This window comes from Chrysochloris asiatica, unplaced genomic scaffold, assembly GCF_000296735.1.
Source record: "Chrysochloris asiatica unplaced genomic scaffold, ChrAsi1.0 scaffold00012, whole genome shotgun sequence".
Taxonomy (NCBI): Eukaryota; Metazoa; Chordata; class Mammalia; order Afrosoricida; family Chrysochloridae; genus Chrysochloris; species Chrysochloris asiatica.
The window spans coordinates 18,003,399-18,020,218 of record NW_006408530.1 but is presented as its reverse complement, the minus strand read 5'-3'; the positions used below and the strand labels follow the sequence as shown (position 1 = coordinate 18,020,218).

The 16,820-nt window shown below is 39.0% G+C and overlaps 1 pseudogene; it reads right to left on the bottom strand.

Moving 5' to 3' along the window:
* LOC102817566 overlaps nt 1–16,820 on the bottom strand; it is an 84,766-nt pseudogene that overhangs the window by 498 nt on the left and 67,448 nt on the right.

Here is a 16,820-nt window from a genome sequence, read left to right as displayed (position 1 = left end):
TGAAAATAAAAAACATGGATTCCATAGTAATTTTATCAATTTTAGTAACCAGTGCTGGGAATCAGTAGACACAAATACTAATTTTCCTCCCCTGAACCACTAAGTTGTGTAAATACTCATCTTAAAACTAGTGATGGCTGACACAGAAATATTTTTAGGTTCAAAACTGAAAGCAGGTAGATGCAGTGGTTGTGTAGCTAAGAATATCAAACCTGTCTGAACTGACTGCTTGTTGATGTCACTGAGATTTGGTTCATTGAACAACTGGGTGAAATTCACATCATAGTTTAGATTTGACTGCACACTTGGAATTTCTCTTAGCAGCTCCGTAGGTGCTGTGTTGTGTGTGTGTGTGTGTGTGTAGGTGAACTACACAGAAGTGTTAGTTTGTAACTCAGATGTTAGTCCTTTCCTGTAACACCAGTGATTTCACTGGAGTAGTATTAGATAAGGAGTCTTGGTGTGGTGCTGCAGGGTAATGTGCTGGACCACAAGGTCAGTTTGAACTGCAAGGTTGGCGGTTCACACCCATCAGCCACTCCTCAGAAACCCTATACAAAGTCGCCATGGGTCTGAACCAACTCCATGGCTCTGAACAACAATGGTATTAGCTAAACAATGGAGAATGATAAAGAAAGCAAAAGGAAGCTGAGTGAAATGTTGCTGCTGCTGCTGTTGTTAAGTGCCATCCAACTAATAGTGACCCTGGATAGGGTTTCCAAGGAGCACATGGTGGGTTTGAACCGCCAACCTTGCAGTTCAAGCTGACCTTGTGGTCCAGTACTTTATCCTACAGCAAATATTTGGGCTAAATCTTATTTTCTGGATAAACTTAGGTCAGTATAAAACATTCATTGATATCTACTTGCTAATACCCAACTTGAGAAGTTTGAATCACTTTTTTGTACATAAATTAATGTCTAGTGTATTAATTTTTTAGGGTAGCCTTAATAGTACCACAAACAGAGTATCTTGAGAAAAAGGAAGCATTCTACTGCATTGGTAAGAGAAGAATAAAGAAGAGAGCATTCGATTTGGCAACATGGAGGTCACTGATGACTCTGATTGAAGTAGTAACAAAATGGTGGAATGGAAGTTTTTTCAAGTGTAAGAGTAGACACTTTGAGACAAGCAAGTAGACAAAATGCTTACAGATGACTTTTTAAGCTTCTGGAATATAAAATGGTTTGTTTATTTCATTCGTGTCCAGAAACCAATGATCACTTTGGTATCTCTTTTTGTCATTACCAAATTCCTAACTCTATCTTTCCAAGGACTTATAATACAAAGTACAAAAGGTTCTATTGATTGTTCTGGTACTTCTATATTAGAGCTGTTGTTGTTAAGTGTTGTCGAGTCGGTTCTGACTCATAGTGACCCTGTATAGAGTTTCTGAGGAGCAACTGGTGAGTTTGAACCACTGACCTTGTGGTTCAAACTGAACTTGCAGAATAGTGATTATTCTACAACATGACACTCGGTGGTGGTGGTAGAGTGTGGTAGAGTTGGTTCTGATGCATAATGACCCTGTATAGGATTTCTGAGGCTGCAAATCATGATGGGAACAGAAAGCTTCATCTTTCTCCCATGAAACAGCTGGTAGTTTTGAACTGCTGACCTTGGGCCAGAAAAAAAAAAAAAAAAAAAAAAAATTACTACTTTTTTCTTTCATTATGGTGGACGCTTTGCCTATGTTAAGTGATTTCATCTTCACTACTTTTTTTTTGAAGGAGCCTCGGTGGTACAAATGGTTTACCATTGGCTACTAACCCAAAGGTTGGTGGTTTGAACCCAGCCAGTGACTATGAAAGAAAGGCCTGCTTCTGTAAAGATTCCAGTCAAGAGACCTCTATGGAGCAGTCCTACTTTGTAACACACTGGGTTGCCATGAGTAAGGGAGCAACTTGTTAATGGATAATAAAAGCATTTTTCTGAGAGTATCCCAATTTTACTAATGGGGAAATGGAAGTTCAAGAATTTGTTTTTGCATCAGAATTAATGAATAGAGAAACTAGAATGAATCCAGGCCTGCTGACCCCAGTGTCATACTCTTTTCATGACACAATGTTTCTTTTCATATTAAAAATTATGCTTAGCCAAATTGTGAGTAGCCCATCACAAATTATAAGCATTTCTTACTGTATTGATATAGTAAAATTGCCTCTTCTGCAGTGTTGAAGAAGTGCATAAGGGTAAAATTATCCTTGAATGGTGAAAATTATCCTTGAAAATTCCAGGGAAAATACTTACACCACAAAAGGCACTTACAAACAGAGACCAACTGAAGAAATGTCGGATTGTGTCTTTCTTTTCACTCAGGGAAACACATTGAGGGGAGTAAGTGTACAATTTGCTTTATTATTAATGGTTGTGTGCTGTGGAGTCAGTTCCAACTCATAGCAAGCCTGTATAGCGTTTCCAAGGCTGTAAATCTTTACGAGAGCAGAAAGCCTCATCTTTCTCCCACGGAACAGCTGGTAGTTTCAAACTGCTGCCCTTGAGGTTAGCAGCCTGACTTGTAACCACTATGCTACCAGAGCCCCTTTATTATCACTATTACTAAAATTTACTGTGTATATGATTTATTTAACACTTTAAATTCACATACCATGTAATTCAAATAATATCCACTAACACTGAGCTGATTCGTACTCACTGTGACCCTGAGGGACAGAGTAGAACTGCTGCTTCTGGTTTGGAGACTATTAATCTTGAGAGAAGCAGAGGACCTCACCTGGAAGTGGCTGGTGGGTTTGGACAACCAGCCTTATGGTTAGCAGCTCAGTGCTTAATCCACTATACCATTTGTTGTTAAATGTTGTCAAGTCAGTTCTAACTCCTGTCAACCCCTCATGGGGTTTTCCAGGAGTGGCTGGTGGGTTTGAGCCACCAACCTTGTGATTAGCACTCCAGTGCTTATCCTACAGCACCACACCATTAATGACTCTTATTAACTGCCATTTTAAGTATTTATGCTCAATGTATTTGGAACCTGACATGCATAATCTTAAAAAAAAAAAAAAAAAAAAAATTATTGTGCTAACTCTTTGAGGCAGGTGTGTTTACCCCCATTCTGCAGATGGAAAGATTAACTTGACTATAGTCTTTTGTTGTTGTTGTTAAGTGCTGTTGATGCATTGTTGTTGTTGTTATGTGCCGTGGAGTTGGTACAGGGTTTCTGAGGCTGTAAATCTTTACGGGAGCAGAAAGCCTCCTCTTTCTCCCGTGGAGCAGCTGGTAGTTTCGAACTGCTGACCTTGCGGTTTGCAGCCTGATTCATGACTACTACGCTACCAGAGTCCCCTTAATGATCTTAGATCCATTAAATTGAAGAACTGCTTTTCCAATCCCCTTCCCAAATGGCACGCCTTTCGCTTTGCACATGGCCTCCCTGCCTGGAGCCTGCTAGTTAATGGTAAGGATTTGCTTGGCTGGTACAATTTCCCTAAAATGGGCTCCTAGAATCTGTGGTCTGCCTGTACTTAACCAGCAACAGCTTCCCCCTTTATCTTCATCTCACACTTCCTATTTTCTCTTTATTAAGATCCCTAAGGCTCATTTTGCTTCTTAAGTTCCTGCTTGAGCTCATTGGTATCTATGGATCAGCTAGAGAATTTGCATTGCTGAGTCTGTAAGTTGGAAGAGGAACTCCCACCAAAGTCTGAAGCCATTTACAACCTTGTGACCTGATTTGCTCCAAACACAATAAACAAATTCCTGTCAAAGTAAAAATGAGTTCTCTGCCTTTCAAAGTTGTCAAAGCAACTGTTTAAGAAGTTTATATGCTTGCAAGTACCACCTAATGGTCTCAATAAAAATGCTGCTTAGCTCCAGTCAGATATAATTTGATATTTTTATTAACATTAGTGCTCTCTCTTTTAGAGGATATTTACACCTCATTTTTAAAAATTCCCTTCAATGATTCTGGAAAGCATCCGATTTCTGTACCTGATCAATGAATATTTGCCCAATGCCTGCTTGGGTAACCCACATTTTAGGGCTTTGTCTAATGGATTTTTTTCTCACTTTCTTTGACTCTGGCCTGACTTTGGATATTAATCCTCTGTCCTTGGGAAAAAAGCAACCTGAGATATGATTTAATGTACTCCTGTCAAGAACACATTGTAAATTACAAAGGTAACCTATGTGGAGGAGTAAAATCAGAGCTTGGTGGTGGTGGTGGTGGTGGTAGTGATTATGTACCATGGAGTCGGTTCCGACACATAGTGATCCTGTACAGGGTTTCCAAGGCTATAAATCTTTAAGGGAGCAGAAAGCCTCATCTTTCTTCCATGGAACAGCTGGTAGTTTTGAACTGCTGACCTTGAGATTAGCAGCCAGATTCCTAACCACTACGTTACCAAAGCTCCTTCAGAGCTTGATAGACTGGAATAATTTTGCATATTCTTTTGTTCACACTTTTGTATCTGACGCTTAAAGAAAGCAGTGATGACATTTATACATGGGTATCCATTAACGGGGCTTGACGTTCAAATTAATTCTGAGATATTTCATAGGACCAGATAAAGTAGGCAATGTTGTAGTAACAAAGAACGCCAAATCTCAATGGTTAACCAAAATAGTGTAATTTTGCTCATGCAAACCCTTCTGTTGGCCTAGGCATCTCTCCAAGGGTTCTCCATATGGAGACTTAGTACTCTTTACTCAGCACAAGACTTCAGAGTTTGTGTAAGTATAGGAAGAGAACATGGAGAATTCAATCAAACTAGCTGCTGTTGAACTGACTCCAACTCTTGACTTCTAAACAAGCTCTGTTTCTCATAGCGTAGCGGTTACAAATTGGGCTGTGAACCACAAGGTCAGCAGTTTGAAACTACCAGCTGTTCTGTGGGGGAAAATGAGGGTTTCTGCTCCCGTAAAGATTTACAGCCTCAAAAACCCTGTACAGGGTCGCTATGAGTCCGAACTGACTCCACAGCACATAACAACAGCAACAACATGGCTTCTAATCTAAAGCTTGATGGTTCAAACCACCCAGTGGTACCACAGAAGGAAGTTCTGACAACATATACTTCTTAAAGATTACAGTCAAGGAAACACTACGGAGCAGTTCTATGCTGTAATGACTCAGACGATTATGCATTGGCTTTTAAGTACTTCCTTCATGGAGTAACAAATGTCACTTCCAGTCCTAGCCTATTGGCCAGAATTAGTACCACCTGAATGCAAAAGGGTCTGGACTCCTGCTGTGACACTGTATGATAAGCACTGAACTGCTAACTAAAATGTTGGTGGTTCACACACACCAATCATGCCTCAAAAGCCTTATGCAAGGCCTCCATGAGTCTGAACAGAATCAATGGCATTTAACAACAACAATTGTGAAAGGATCCAGGAACCATAGTCTTCTGTGTATTTTTTAAAGCATGAGCATTAGTAATGTTTATTATAGATACCTTTAGAAAATGTTCATTCAGTTCTTATGTTCTTGGTGATTCAGATGCCTGGGGTGCATGAGAATGACATAATGTGGAAGAGAGTGTAGGCAGAGGGATGAAGATACCCAATATTGAAGACACCTACCAGTACTTTTATTTACACATCTGGATAAAGAACTTCCAAAATTTTCTTTTCTACACCTTACCACATAGACTATTAAAGAAAAACAGACTAAACTCTTTATTGTTGTTATTAGCTGATGTTGAGTTGAGTCTGATTCATAGGGACCCCATGTGTATAGAACAGAATTTCTCCATAGGATTTTCAAGACTCTGTGAACTTTCAGAATTAGATTGCAAGACCTGGTTTTCAGTAACCTCTGGGTAGGTTAAGACCACCAGCCTTTCAGGTAGTAGGTGAGTGCTTAGTCATTTATGTTACCCAGGATCTCCAGACTTTTTGTAACCTGTCCCACCATTGATTTAGACTCCTAGTGAGCGTATATGACAGAGTAAAACTACCATAGGGTTTCTAAAGCTGTGATTTTTGTGGGATCAGACTACCACATTTTTCTGCCTTGTAGTAAATACGAGGTTCAAACCATCAACCTTTCAGTTGTTTTTCTTGTTAGGTGCCATTGAGTTGGCAGCGACTCATAGTGACCATATGCACAGCAGAACAAAACACTGCCCAATCCTGGGCCAACCTCACTACTGTTGCCACGCTTGAGTCCATCGATGCTGCCACTTGGCCAATCCATCCTCTTTTTCTCTGACCCTCCACCTTACCAAACATGATATCCCTCCTGACACTATATCTGAAGTATGAGAGATGAAGTTTGGCCATCTTGGCCTCCAAGGAACACTCTGGCTGCCCTGGTGTGACGCTGTGGGTTAATGTGCCAGGCTGCAAAGCTATTTGAACTGCAAGGTCATTGGTTCAAGCTCACCAGCTGCTCCTCGGTAAACCCTAGACAGGGTCTCTATGGGTTGGAATTAGCTCAACAACCTTTCAGTTAGTGACTCTTTAAATTCTTTATAACTTTGAGTAAATAAATAAATTTTATGAAATGTTTCATCAAAGACTTTACATTAAGGGCCTAGATCTGGATCATTTTTGGTACAAAACAGGGAAGTGTGGATTTATATATTATTATTTCTGTTCCTTCTGAAGATTGTTGTAGGCATTAACCATTAAAATAGAGTCCTAGCAGCACCTTTGAATCAGAAAGGGAATATAAAAAACCTGGGCATACAGATAACATAGAAATGAGAAAACTGTCAGCCTTTTCTAAGGGACAGGAATAGGTTCTTTCATTTAACATGTCTTTCTAGTTTGTTACCCTGGGAGCAAGTTTGATATCAGTGTCTCATGATGGGAATAAGGATCAGGCCTCACTGTCTTACAAACATCATACATATGTGTATATACTCTCACCTCTAAATTTTCAAGGTAATAGAAAGTAATCTAATTATGTGGATAATTAAAAACAACCAAAGTGCAAGTTTAAAACTTGTAATTTTATGACTGCAAAGCAGGCTATCAAAATGACAGGGTGTCTGGATGGGATCGTTGCACGCACCCAGATTAAATGAGTGCATTAGTTGATTGTTTCTGGTATGAAGATAAGCAGAGAAAAGTATAATAATGTTGACATTTAAGTGAACCTAATTAGGCTTCAAGTTTAACACTCTATTAAGATGAATGGGAAAGGGTCACCCCTGTTTGAGCTGTAGCATTGTCTCAGTGTGTCTGGATTTTACCTCTGAAGACAACAGTCTGTCAGCATACATTCTCATCGTCACCTTGGCAAAGTGGACTAGAAATTGAATTCTTTCAAAATTAAATCTCAGCTTCTGGAGGCCATAGTAAAATCCATGGGGAGATGGCAAATTCTCCTAGTTCTGCAGCTATATTAATAATAAACAACAACAAAAAATGATGACAATACTTTCCCATTCCTATTGAAACTTTTGAGAGCAGAACTCATTGTTTCCTAAACATGTCTAGTGAAATTAACGACCTTTAGTTTATAACTGAAGGGCCTCTTCCACAGAGAGCAGGGAGCAGATTACCCAAAATGGTGCATGTGACATTGTTCACCATAGATTAGTAAATAAGCACAAGTTAGCTTGTGCTTACCTTGTCTACTGGGTACTCTTTCCCTGTCTGGGATTGTAAACTTGAAAAGAGGCTTTGATTCTGTAGGAAAGTGCTGTGGGGTTGGGAAAGAGACATATGCTAGAAGCAGAATCTTTGATGTGGTAGAAAAATGTGGAATTGTCCATGACAGATTAATAAGTAAGCACAAGTAAGTCCATGCTTGCTTTGCTTACTGGGTAGTCCAACATTGATAGAAAAAGTGAGTGACTAGTCTAAAGTTACAGAGCATGTCATTGGTAAAGGTAAAAATAACATGGAGGAATTGCTCAGTAATTATCACAGTAGTTTGTCAGCCATCAGGAAATAAAAGAAAATTGAGTCAACATGCATTCAAAAGAAAATTCAAGAATCAAAAGATAGCATAATACACACATGTCTGGGTAAATCCCATGCTGCCAAATGGAAACTGAGGTTATACGTGAGTGAGTAGGAGAGAAGTTTAGGCATAACAATGGCCAAAGGTGCATAGATGTACCTTAAAGTTATGTGACTCTGTAGTCATATTCACATTTGTCACTAAAAGAACCACATGGTCACCTATGGCCTTTATGTAACAAGATTCAGAAAATAGATGTTTGGAGAGTGGATGAAGAGCAGCAACAACATGACTTGAAAGATGTGGTTCCGTATTGGGTCATGCCTTTCTCCTCTGTCAATACCTGCTCACAGGCACCCCACTCCACCAGCAAGCCTCCTTCTTGAAGGCCCTCGTGGGTTCAGAAAGCCACACCATCTGCTGCCACCATTTCTCTCAACTGCTTTTCATCATCTCTGTAAGGCTCATTTGAAACCTATTGGCATGGCAAAGCTAAGTAATCCCCATGTTAAGTTTCTTACACCTAATTTGCATGGTTCCATTCCCAGAAAGGTATCAAGTACCTATTTACATTATTAGCAAGCTATCCAATCCTCTTGGTGGGACACAAGTACCTCATATTTGCATAGTCCTACTCTGTGTTGAAAAACGTGCAGTCAGGGTGCTCCTTGGAGACCAGGATGGCCAAACTTCATCGGACATATTGTCAGGAGGGACTAGTCGCTGGAGGATATCATGTTTGGTAAGGTGAAGGGTCAGAGAAAAAGAGGAAGACTCCCCCAATGAGATGGATTGGCCAAGTGGCAGCATCGATGGACTCAAGCGTGGCAACAATAGTGAGGTTGGCATAGGATCGGGCAGTGTTTTGGTCTGCTGTGCATAAGGTCATTATGAATTGGTACCAACTCGATGGCACCTAACAACAACAACGACTCGTGGTGTGGTGCTATAGGATAAGCACAAGACCTCAATGTCAGTTTGAACAGTAAGGTTGATGGTTCAAACTCACCAGCTGCTCCTTGTAAACCCTATACAGGGTCTATATGAGTAGGAACTGACTTGACAGCACTTAACAACTACTCAGTCATTTGGTGGGAATTACAAAGTTTATAGCAAGATGGGTCATATTAAGAAACTCACTGCAACACACCAATCATGAGATTGCAAGAGGAGTGCCTTCAGGTAGAAGGCTTGCTGGTGGAGTGGAATGCCTTTGAGCACTTATTGGCAGAGATAAAAGAGCTTTGTAACCTTTCTTCAGCAGGATGGGGACCAGACTGAGGGTCCAAAGCTGAAGAGAGGTGCTTGCAGACAGAGCTGAGCATCAGCTGTTCTGATTAAAGAACTCTCAGGAGCATTGCTGATCCTGAATTGTAGCTTGTTACTTCCCTAATTGGAGTTCTGGTGTGGTGCTATGGGTTAATGCACTAGACTGTAAAGTTGATTTGAACTGCAAGGTCGGTGGTTCAAGCTCACCAGTGGCTCCTTGGAAACCCTATACAGGGTTGCTATGGGTCGGACCCTACTCAACAGCACTTAACAACAACAAACAACAACAACTTCTCTAATTAACCCTCTTACTTGTTTGTGACTAGTGTTTGTGAGTTCTTTTTGGGCATTGTAACAAATGACCAAATCCAGAAGAGAGGTAGAGAGTGCTGTGGGACAGACTATTTTGTCAAAATTGGTAAAAAGCATGAAGGGTGGAGGCATGTCTGACCTCTGTCTCAGGCTGATAGTGGTGGTGGTTCTTTATCACTCTGGTGAAGTTAGAAGAGGTAGATTTCCACAACTGATAATTTCTAATCTGGTTGTGCTAGACTTGTTGAACGTCACTGGCCGAGTAATTTTCCTTAGTTAAATTTCAGTTGCTTGTTTTAAAAAATAATAAAATGGAATATAGCCTACTTATCAAAATCTTCGTTTTTGTGGCTATGTTATTCAGTAAGATTGTAGAAAGGAAGGTTTGGTGCATGACTGGTGCCTAGATACTTTTATTACTATGCCCATTTCTTCTATAAATGGCTGTACTTATAAAATTATTATAAAATTGAAACTTCTTAAATGGGTAAATTATAATAAAATAAAGCTAGCATTTTTTTCCTTTATTAAAAATAAACCATGTAGAGATTCATTTATATTAGTATTTTAGAATTGGATGGAAGGGAGTACAGTCCTCACAGTCAAATTACTACCAAATGCTGGTAGATATGTTATTTCAGATTCTTGACTCATGGTATGTCACAACCTGAACATTTTGAATAAAGGAAAGCTGTGAATAAGAAAGACATCCTTTCCCAGTATTGGTCATGTTGGGCTGCTAGTTCTCGTTCTGTCTTTTGATATTCTTTACCAAATGATAGTAGGTCTTGCCTCTGGAAAATACAATGTCTGTTCCTTCTGCTATTTGATAGCCTTCAGATATCCTAAGCAAATTATCATATTAATCTTTTGGTTTTCTTCTTTCTATTCATTATAAGGCATGCAGAAGTTGCAGAAATCTTATTGTTTCAAAGGTTTCCCTTAAGCTCAAGTATTATACGAGGATGCAAACATCATTATAAATATCACAATGTTGTTGTTAGGAGCCTTTGAGTCAGTTCTAATAGTAAACCTATTCACAATAGAACTAAAGACTATCCAGTCCTGTGGCAGCCTCACAATTGTTATGTTCAAACCCATTGTAGTTACAACTGTATCACTTCATTTCAGTGACAATCTTTCTCCTTTTTACTGACTCTCAACTTCATCAAGGATGATGTCTGTTCCTAGGGATTGGGCCCTCTCTGATAACATGCCCAGAGGATGAGAGATGAAGTCTCGTTATCCTGCCTTCTAAGGAGCATTTTGACTGTACTTATTCAAACACAGATTTGTTTGTTCCTTTGGATGTCCATACTCAACTTTTAGTATGCTTTACCACCACCACCATAATTCAAATGCATCAGTTCTTCTGTGTTCTTCCTTATTCACTGTCCAACTTTTACATGCATATGAGGCTTGTATCAGGTGCACCTTAGTCCTCAAACTGATATAGTTGCTCTCTAGAACTTTAAAAAAGTCTTTTGCAGCACCTTTAAAAGGTCTTTTGCAATATGTCATTTGATTTCTTGACTGTTGTATCCATGAGTCTTGATTTTGGATCCAAGCAACATCAATTTTTTGCCACTTATCATGATGTTGTTTATTGGTTCCATTTTGAGGATTTTTGTTTTCTTTACATTGAGGAACAATCTATACTGATGGCTGTAGATCTTGATCTTCATTAGTATTTTAAATCTTCTTTGCTTCCAGTAAACAAGGTTGTATCATCAGAACAGCACACGTTGTTAATGAGTCTTCCTCTAATCTGATGCCACATTTTTCATATAACCCACTTTTTCAGATTATTTGCTCAGCATACAAGATCCAACCCTGATTCATACCTTTCATAATTTTAAACCATTTAATATCCCCTTGTTCTGTTCTAACAACTGCCTTTTGGTCTATGTACAGGTTCCTCATGAACCCAATTAAGTGCTCTAGATTACCCATTCTTCATAATGTTACCCTTAGTTAGTCATGGCTTACATATTTAAAAATCTTTGTATAGTCAATAAAGCACAAGTAGAAATCTTTCTGACATCCTCTGCTTTCAGCCAAGATCCATCTAACATCAGCAATGATGTTCTTAGGTACCATCGAGTCAGTACTGACTCATAGCGACACTATGCACAACAGAACGAAATACCACCCGGTCCGGGACTAACCTCACTATTGTTGCCATGCTTGAGCCCATTGATGTTGCCACTTTGCAAATCCATCTCGCTGGAGTCTTCCTCTTTGTCTCTGACCCTCCACCTTACCAAACATGATATCCATCTCCAATGACTCGTCCCTCCTGACAGTATGTCTGAAGTATGAGAGATGGAGTTTGGCCATCCTGGCCTCCAAGGAGCACTTTGGCTGCACTTCTTCCAACACAGATCTGTTGGTTCTTTTGGCAGCTCATGGCACTTTCAATATTCTTCTCCAACTCTGTTAACTCAAATGCGTCAATTCTTCTATGGACTTCCTTGTTCACTGTCCAACTTTCGCATCCATATGAGGTTATTAAAAATACCATAGCTTGGGTCAGGCTCACCTTGGTCCTCAAGCTGACATCTTTGCTCTTCAACACTTTAAAAAGGTCTTGTGCAGCAGATTTGCCTAATGCAATACGTCATTTGATTTTCTTGACTGCTGCTTCCATGAGTGTTGATAGTTGATCCAAGAAGAATGAAGTCCTTGACAACTTCAGTCTTTTCTCCATTGATAAGAATGTTGTTTACTGGTGCAGTGCTGAAGATTTTTGTTTTCTTTACATTGAGATCTATGCATACGGAAGGCTATGGTCTTTGATCTTCATCAGTAAGTATTTTAAGTCCTCTTCACTTTCAGCAAGCAAGGTTGTATCATTTGCATATTGCAGATTGTTACTGAGTCTTCCTCCAATTCTGATACCACATTTTTCTTCATATAACCCAGCTTCTTGCATCATTTGCTCAGCATACAAGTTGAATAAGTATGGTGAAAGAATACAACCCTGTCACATACCTTTCCTAATTTTAAACCATTCAGTGTTCCCATGTTCTCTTCGAACAACTGCCTCTTGGTCTATACAGGTTCCTCATGAGCACAATTAAGTGTTCCGGAATACTTATAGTTCGTAATGTTGTCCATAGCTTGTCATGATCACAGAATTGAAGGCCTTTGCATAGTCAATAAAGCACAGGTAAACATATTTTTGGTATTCTCTGCTTTCAGCCAAGAGCCATCTGGTGTCAGCTATGATATCCCTAGTCAATGATCTCTTTTGAATCTGGCTTGAATTTCTGGCAATTCCCTGTCAATGTACTATTGCAAGCAATTTGAAATTATCTTCAGCAAAATTTTACTTGTATGTGATATTAATGATATGGTTAGATGATTTCTGCATTCCATTGGGTCACCTCTCTTTGAAATGGGCACAAATATGGATCTTTTCCAATCAGTTGGCCAGGTAGCTGCATTCCATATTTCTAAGCATCAATGAATGAGTGTTTCTAGTGCTGTATCAGTTTGTTGAAAGATTTCAATTTGTATCCCATTAACTCCTCAGGAGCCTTGTTTTCCCACAATATCTTTAGTGTTGCTTGGACTTCTTCCTTTCAGTACCATTGGTTCTTGATCTTATGCTATCTCTTGAAATAGTTGAAAATCAACCATTTCTTTTTGGTACACTGACGCTGTATTCCTTCCATTTTCTTTTTTTTATTATTATTATTGTTTTACTTCTTATTGTGAATTGAGTAAAGGTTTGCAGACAAATTCATCAGTTTTATATTCAACTAATAGTACACTTTATTTTGACTCACTGATCACAATTCCCTACATGGAACAAGAGTATCTACTTCCTCACTGTGGCTCCTATTTCCCTTTACCCAACTATCCACTGCTTTTTGCCATTGTCCTTAGGTACATGTTGCCCCTTTGATTTTGAATGATTTGACTATTACATCATTCATAGTTAACATATCTTACTAATTTTGATTTTCCCCTTATATACCTATCTACTGCTTGGCTGGAGGGTGGTCGAGGGTCACAGTTTCAGATTTCTCCTGTCTCTTTCTGACCAGTAAATCATGCTTTTTTTATAAATAATTTTGAGTTTTGTTCCCCATATTATGTCACTCTATCCAGGACCTTTGAATGTGATCCCATTTAGAGCAATGGGTAGTGGTAGCTGGGCACCATGTAGTTTTTCTGGTCTCAGGGTCATGGATACTGATGTTCACGTGTTTCATTAGTCTGTTGGACTAGTTGAGTCCAAACATCTTCAATTCTCATCACTCTTCTTTCTCCTGCACATGGAGAGACCAATAGCTGCACCCTAGATGACCACTCATGAACTTTTAATATCCAGATGCTACTCACCAAAGTATGATGTAGAACTTTGTCTTTGTGTACTATGTTGTGCCAATTGACCTTCCATCTTCTTTTGATGCTTTCTGCATCTCTCAATATTTTGCCCATGGAACCCTTCAATATTGCAAATCAAGACTTAAATTGTTTCTTCAGTTATTTTAGCTTGAGAAATGCTGAGTGTGCTCTTCCCTTTTAGTTTCCTAACTCCAGTTCCTTGTACATTTCGTTATGCTACTTGACTATGTCTTTTTGAGTTGCCATTTGAAAGGTTCTGTTTACCTCTTATTTCATTCCTTCCATTAACTTTTGTTTCTGTATGCTCAAGAGCAAATGTCAGAATCTATTCTGACTTCCATTTTGGTCCTTTATTTCTTCCCTGTAAGTTTAATGACCTTTGGCTTTCTTCATGTGTGATGTTCTTGATGTCATTCCACAATTCTTTTGGTCTTCAATCATTAGTGTTTAATGTATCAAATCTATTCTTGAGATAGTCTCTAAGTTCAGGTGAGATGTATTGAAGGCTACAATTTGGCTTTCATGAACTTGTTTTAATTTTCTTCAGCTTTAGCCTGAACATGCATATGAGGACTTGATGCTCTTCACCTGGCCTTCTTTTGGCTCGTCTCTTCTCACAGACGGAATCATTCTGATTCCTGTGTATTCCATATAGTAAGGTCCATGTGGATAGTAGTCCTTTATGCTGTTTTAAAAAGGTATTTGTAATGAGTAAGTCATTGATGTTGCAAAATTCTATCATGAGAATCCCAGCATCATTTCCTTTCCAGAACATATTTTCCAATTACTGATGTTTCTTTTTTGTTTCCAACCTTCACGTTAGAATAAACAGTAATTAACAATTCATCTTTTTTTAAAAAAACTTTTTATTGTGAATTGAATGTAGGTTTATAGACGAGATCATCAGTTTTACATTAAACAAATCATACACATTGTTTCATATCAATGATTGCAATCCCATCCATGTAACAATAGCTTTCCCACTTCCTCCCTATGACTTTATTTCCATTCCACTCTCCTTCCCATTCCATCTCAACTTTTTCCTTAGGGAAATGTTGTCCTTTTGGTCTTGATTTATTGATCACTCCACGGTGAGCATATCTTAGTTGTGCTGTTGTTCCCCCTATATACCTGACTACTTGCTGTTGTGTGCTGTGGAGTCGGTTCCGACTCATAGTGATCCTGTACAGGGTTTCCGAGGCTGTAAATCTTTACAGGAGCAGAAAGCCTCATCTTTCTCTCGTGGAACAGCTGGTAGTTTCGAACTGCTGATCTTGTGGTTCGCAGCCCGATTTGTAAGCACTACGCTACTAGGGCTCCTTATATACCTGACTATTGCTTGACTGAAAATTGGGACTTGAGGATGAATTGTATTCCAATTAAGGGTCATTGATGACCATAATCAGTGTTCTTCCAACCTCTTTTTGACAGTAACCCCTTCCACTCTTTTATAATTTTGAATTTTGTTCCACATTTTCCCCACTCTATTCAGGACCTTGTAATGTGATCCCTTTCAGAGCAGTTGATAGTGTTAGTGGGCCACTATTTAGTTCTCAGAGTTGTGGTGATTGTTATTCACATAAGCCATTGGACCATTGGCCTATTCGATTCCAAGCATCTTCAAACTTTTATCACTCTTCTTTCTTCCACACATGTAGAGACCAACAGTTGCACCTTAAATGGTCACACATGTGCTTTTAAGATCTTAGTGACTATTCACCAAATTAGGATGTAGAACATTGTCTTTGTATACTATTATTAATGCATCTTGATCAATTTTAGACCAAAGAAGTTGGTAGAATTCTTCAAATTGATCATCACTTGCTTTTGTGGTTGGTGTCAAAATTTGAATAGTTGTCGTATTAACTAGTATTCTTTGTAGACATAGTTGTGCCTTATCAGCAAATGAAAGTCCTCAATGCTTTACTCCATGCACATCGTTATGGTCAATTTCACTTTGAGAAGGCGGGTCTTTCCCAGTTATTTTGTGAGTTCCTTCTAAACTGCAGTACTCTTCTTCTGGCATTATATCTGACAATATTTTGCTACTATTCATAAAAAGTTTTCATATTCTGGCACCATATCTGACAACATAATGTTGTTATTCATAAGGTTTTCAGTGGCTCACAATTCAGAAGTAGGCCTCACTTTCTTCCTAGTCTGGAAGCTCCACTGAAACCTCTCTCCCCTGGGCGACCCTGTCTGTAATTAAAATACCGGTGGCATAGCTTCCAGCATCACAGCAACATGCAAGTCACCACAGTGCAAACAACTGACAGCTGAATGGTAATTGCATGAGAATCTTTGCAAAGGCAATAAAGCACAAGTAAACATCTTTCTGGTATTATCTGCTTTCAGCCCAGATCCATAAGAGATAAATAATGATATCCATAGTTTCACATCCTCTCCTGAATCTGGCTTTGAATTTCTGGCAGTTCCTTGTTGATATATTGTTGAAATCGTTTGTGAATTATCTTCAGCAAACTTTATCTTGCATGTGATATTAATGATATTGTTTGATGACTTCCACATTCTGTTGGGTCACCTCTTTTTGAAATGGGCACATATATGGATCTCTATCAATCAGTTAGGAATCCTGGTGTGGTGCTATAGGATAAACCCTGGACCACAAAGTTGGTTTGAACTGTAATGTCAGCAGTTAAAATCCACCAGTTACTCTTTGGAAGCCCTTAATTTGGTTGCTATGAGTTGGAACTGATCCAATGGCAGTTAACAACAACAAATCAATTGGTTGGTCTGGTAGCTGTCTTCCAAATTTCCTGGCAAGAAGAGTGCATGCATCCAGTGCTGCATCAGTTTGTAGAAAGATTTCAATTTATAGTCCATCAATTCCTGGAGCCTTGTACATTAAAATATTGTTGTTAAGTGTTGTTGAGTCAGTTCTGACTCATAGTGACTCTGTATAGGGTTTTCTAGGAGTAGCTGGTGAGTTTGAACCACCAATCTTCTGGTTCAAATCAGTCTTGCAGTTTAATTCTTA